Here is a 6,000-nt window from a genome sequence, read left to right as displayed (position 1 = left end):
TAGCAAGCCCTTTCGAACATCCGCCTTTTCCCATTCCATCGAGTCAGATGCCAGTAGTTTGGGTTGGGGCGCTCGGTATAATACGAACACCACGGGTGGACATTGGTCCATTGATGAAGCCAAACATTACATCAATTATTTGGAGTTATTAGCTGCCTTTCACGCACTCCAGTGTTTTGCTCCCAATCACTCTAGAATATTTTTGCGGACAGAAAATTCCACGGTTGTTGGTTACATAAATAAAATGGGAGGGATAGCTTCTCCTTCCCTTAATCACCTCACTCGAGAATTGTGGGTCTGGTGCCTAGAAAGGGAGATTTTCGTAGTAGCTCAGCACATTCCAGGGAAAGTCAATTTGTACGCGGATTATCACTCTCGAAATTTCAACGAGAGGATTAAGTGGAGTTTTTCCTCCAACTGTATTTCGGTGGATTACGCAAAGACTCTGGTATCCGGAGATCGACTTATTTGCATTGCCACTCAACGCCAAATTTAAGAAATTTGTTTCATGGCGTTCCGATTCCGAGGCGTGCGCTGCAGACGCCTTTACTATTGACTTGGGGAACTCAACTGAATTATGCTTTTCCACCGTTTAGCTTAATTTCCAGAGTGCTGTCCAAGGTCCAGAAAGACCAAGCCTGTGTGTTACCAGTAGCGCCCGTGTGGACATGTCATATATGGTATCCTATGCTACTTCGTAGGGCGTGGGCGTGGGTAGGCCACACGCTGAGAAGACCTTCAAACAGCATTACGAGGCAGGCATTGCATTGGAACCCACAGGGAAAACGAAAGAGGGGCCGCCCCAAGAATAACTGGAGAAGGGATACGGAAAAAGAGATGAAGATCCTCGGGAAGAACTGGAAGGAGCTGCAACAGTTGGCAGAAAAGAGACATCTCTGGAGGCTTTTTGTTGATGGCCCATGCTCCAACTTGGAGCCAAGGGCTTTACTAACTAACTAACTAACTAACTATGCTACTTCGTCTGCTGATAGAGCGCCCAGTACTACTTCCACACGGTGGTGGAATCTAATGACTCAACCGCACAACGGCAAGCCTCACCCTCTACGGCATCAGATTCACCTAGCCGACATCCAAAGCGTTCTTACATGGTGCCTCAATAGCAGAAATTCTTTAACTTGCTAATTGGTCCAATGAAAAGACCTTCACTAAATATTATAATCGCTATGTCGCCTCTGATACTCAATTAGGCAAAATGATCCTTACATGATAAATTGAATAAAGGAATAAAGCTGATTTTGTAGTACCTTTTGCCATACTGCTTTGAAAAGCTCATAATGATGTCATAATGCATAGCATGGATGAGGAGAATTGAAAATTAGACAAAAGGTAAACTTACCTTGCAGGATAATTGTAATTCGCTGAGTCCATGCGGAGCAATTATGACATCAGTCTCCCTTCCAGGGATCAAAGTGATCTATTATACTCCGTATGTCAAAAGGCAAATAATCCTGCACTCATCAGGAAGAGGGTGATCGTGGTACTCACTCGGTGTTATATAGCCTGTCTTCATTTACGTGATAGTCTTCAAAGAGTGGTTTATTGCGCATACGCACAAAGGAAACGCCTAATGATGTCATAATTGCTCCGCATGGACTCGGAGAATTACAATTATCCTGTAGGGTAAGTTTACCTTTTGTCCAATTTTCAAATTTTCGCGCTCCTTTTGTGGCTCGACGCAGCTACACGGCCATACTACGGCATTTAATGCTCTTCATAGTCGACGCTTTTCGTGTTCAGGTGGAAAACGGTTTAATTTTTTTTCCTGCACTTTTTTCCGGTTTCAATCCAGGTTTGATACATATAGCTGTGGTCAGGACCACCCTGGTGACAACGCAGTTATTCAAGTCAAGCATCGGAGGGATATAAACTTAAAGCTGAGTGTTTATTTATTTGTTTAGAGCTGTATTTTGCTCTGTATTGCAATTTTTGAATCTGATATGGTTTCATGATGCCTGGACGACCTATGACCGACAAGCAGAAACGAAAGAACTCGTTTTAGATTGTTTTGTTTGTTTGGTTCTTTTATTTGATTACTTTTCGTCAAGGCTAAACAAAAAAAAATCCAAATTGTTTTGTCTCTTAAATTCGTTGTTTAAGTATTAAAGGCCAGTAAGCATAAATAGCCCGGGAGGTCCGCTTTTAGGCTTGGCTAAATCTACTTATTAAAAACTGAAGTACGGATATCAGATTTCCAGCATTTTCTTTTGCCTCGCCGAACACAGGCTATCAATTAATATACCTGCTGTACCTAACATGCTCAAGGAACGCGTCAGCAATAAAGCGAGCTGAAAACATTTTTGCCCCTTTGAGAAAAAATAGCCAACAAAAGCTGTTTTAAACCGGAATTGTCCGAGGCAAAAGTCGATGCTTCAGTGGAAGAATTGTTGATCCTAGAGTTTTTAATTAATCACACAATTATTGTACTCGGGCTGGCTGGATATGAAATGACTATAACCATCTCGGCGCTACGCGCCTCGTTGGTTTTCTATCACTTGTTATAACCCACCGATTAATTTTCGGGCGATTTTATTGGCTAATTTACGTCACATGATGCAAACTCAGTTATCAAGCAATAACCCTCGTTTGCGTGGATATTTGCCCAGCAAAATAGTCAGGGAGCATATGTCGCGAAATAAACTGCCCTTGGGAATTTCTTGAAGAAAGCAAGCCGCCTCTCTAGATGGGTGATGTAGCTGCTCTCGTAACGTATAATGTGATTGGCTCGCTACCGTAACCCAAACAAAAGACTAAACAATTGAAACAATCACTTCAACGTAAAAACAATAGAAGCTGCTTACAATACCAAACAATAGTAGATTACGAGAGCTGCTACGCTACTGGTATAGATGTGTTAAGGGGACCCTAAGGAACCTGCCAAATGTCGGCAATTTTGTAGCTTGCACCGATGCTTTTTATGGAAGGTTAAAAGTGTGACCGTCACAGTCCAAAATGGAAACGAGGCTTGGCCCTCAAATGCTTTGTAACCATCGTCAATGGTGGCGAATCTTCGACAAAAATTATAATATTTTTAAATGGAGTTTATCTGACACGTAACAGTAATAGAACAGATCACGTGACCACCCCAACGTGAGAAGGAGCCTGGATCACATAATGCCTCGTAATTATTGTTTATGGCGCCAGATTGTCCCAATATTACATTTACGGTGGAACCCCGCCTTACAGCCACCTCGGTAATACGGTGACATCGTTATTGCAGCCACTTTATTTTGGCCCGGCAAAAAGGCGATACATCCTCTTACAGAAAACCCTCGTTGATGCGGTCACCCGTTAATTCGGCCAAAGGTCACAATTTTAAATCCCAAACAGTAGAATTCTTTATAATTTCACCCCCTTAATACGGCCACTCGCGCTAAATTTAGAAAACCAAAACACCTGTAACATGTCAATTTCATTGATATTTGTAACTACCACGGTAATCGAACAGCCAATTTACTTTACAAAGTACTGTCAGCAACACTCCTCCCTATTTTCATTACAAACATGATCACTACTGTAACATCCAGTAAGGCAAATTGCGAAGGGATTAAGCGAGTGTGCGAATTAGATTACCTTTCTATTTTCCAAGTGTGAAAGAGTCCCATCTAGTGCAAAGTCCCGTGATTGTCTTCTTTCTGTAAACGGATGTTATAAAAAGGTTTGTTGGCAGTGCGTTTAACAAGGACAGCTAAGAATGGAATTTCCTCCTTTTCTTCAAACTTTAAGGTGAACTTAATGTTGTCATGACTGGCTGTTAAGGTATTGTAGGAAATTTAAAGCAGTGTCCTTAGTGTCAAACAAGGTGAATGTGTCATCAACGCATCTGAACCAAATTGCAATAAAAATGTTGGCCAATGCTGGACCTAAAGGTGAACCCATGGCTAAGTCATTAATTTGGTCATAATATTGGCCGTCAAAAATGAAATGACTCTTTTTGGTTGCAAACTCTAGTAATTTCCGTAGAACGTTGCGAGGTAAGGTAGAAGGATCAGGAAGCAAATTTTACTTGTCGAGGCAGATTTGTATTGTTTCCAGCGGAACATTTGTAAAAAGTGAGGCGACATCAAAAGAGCACATGATTCCATTGTTAGGGTGAATATGAGTTTTTGCCCTGTCTGAAAAACTAAACTAATCCTTAATGGTGTGTTCATTGGTGGAAATGGGCTGAAGTATGTTAACAAGGTAGGAAGCTAGGTTATAATTGTAGAAGATAGTTGTTGATAGAAGAAACAATGGGTCGAAAAGGACAACAAACTTTATGAACTTTTGGTAATCCATACAGGGCGAGAACCACTGGGAAGGATCTTTTGGAATGTACCGTCCATTGCAGATGATCTTTTTTCTTTTAAGTTAACGTATACGTATAGGTACATAGAAAGGCTGTCTTCTATTGCCTTGGTTGGATTGTGTTTCAGTTGTTGGAGCTTAGAATCAACATAAATTTGACTTCAGTGCACATGTTTGATTTGCTGTTGATTGATAATTTTAACAGTGCACCCTTTTTTAACAAGAGTGCCCATAAATGCCAATAAGTTGTTGAGTCAAAATGTGGCTGCAAGTAAATCTGCTCTGCACCTATAAATAATTGCACTCGTCACTAATGGAAATTTATGACCACAGTAATGCAATTAACATAATTGGAAATAAATTTGACTAAAGTAAATGTACATGAAAAAAATCCTTAACAATGATAAATTATTAATGACACAATCCTTGATGTACTGGGAGCAACAGTATATCATGTTCTTATACTTAGGTTATTCAGTGGGGATAGTGGTGTCCCCTTGCAACACTTTTTGCTCCAAAAGATAGACCTCGAATTCTAATTTTCTCTTTTTTAAAGTCAAATTTTCTTGTTTCGTAACTAATGCCTTGAACTGTTGTTCAAGGACGACATCACGAGTAATTTGATTCTTCAGTTTCCTTTTCTTCTTTTCTTCTTGAATTTCACCTTCAACGTTTTTATTCACACTTCTGTCAATATTGGTCAATAGTTAAGCAGAAACAGTAGCACTTTCAATTGGTAATCCAGCTTCAGAGACTAGAGAGAAAGAATAAATTTGTATCAATTACTATTAATATTATTGTCTCAATATTATATTATTATATTAAATACAAACACTTATCTTTTCCACTCACGTATCCAGACTTTTCGTTCGGTCAGAAAAAGTAAAGCGACTGTCAAGTCAGAACAACGTAGACAACGTGCCAAAGAAAAATAAATATGGCCGGTCGTCTGTGTGCAAATATAATCACATGACAAGTTTCGTAACCTAGGAACAACCGTATTGTTTACATACCTGTCTCAAACCCATTCTAGCCGCTGAAACCTGGCGTGTCTTCAAACACCTCAATAATCTCTCTACTTGAAGCACTTACGGGTTTCGGCGGCGGCCCTCCTCCAGTCTTCTTCAATTCTCTCTTGAATTCAGATGATTCTTTCTTCGCGGTACTTCTTGTCCTTCACCTCGGACACCGTACGGTTTGCTGTTCCCACTGCATTGAAGAAATTACGCGAGCTGTTAAAACAGCTCGCGTAATTTCTTCCCAGATTTCTTGTTTCTTTTTGTTGGTTACATTATTTGTTAGTTTCGACTGAATAATTTCAAGGTTTTTTTTAACATTTTCAGTAATCACGCCAATTTCGTAAACGGAAAAGTTGGGTTGTCGTTTTCTTTCTTTTGCTTCAGAGTTGATTTCTTCACGTTCCGCGACACATTCCGCCATTATTTTTCCCTTTTTTTTTTCGCGCGCGTAGCCGCGAAGCGGCAAATAACTGGTTTTACTGGTTTAATCCGAGCTTAGTCGGGGGATAGTTAATCGAGGATTAAATCTGCTTTCAGGAACAGCTTTTTATCCTTGGATTAGTTATCCCAGGAATAACAAATTTAATCACGGGATAAACGCTAATCATGGGTTAGTTTAATCGGCTTTCGAACAACCGGGGCCAGATTTCTGAGCTTTCTGTAGCCCGACATCAAG

This window comes from Montipora foliosa, chromosome 3, assembly GCF_036669935.1.
Source record: "Montipora foliosa isolate CH-2021 chromosome 3, ASM3666993v2, whole genome shotgun sequence".
In the NCBI taxonomy this organism is placed as follows: Eukaryota; Metazoa; Cnidaria; class Anthozoa; order Scleractinia; family Acroporidae; genus Montipora; species Montipora foliosa.
The sequence above is the reverse complement of the archived record's forward strand: the minus strand, read 5'-3'. Positions refer to the sequence as shown.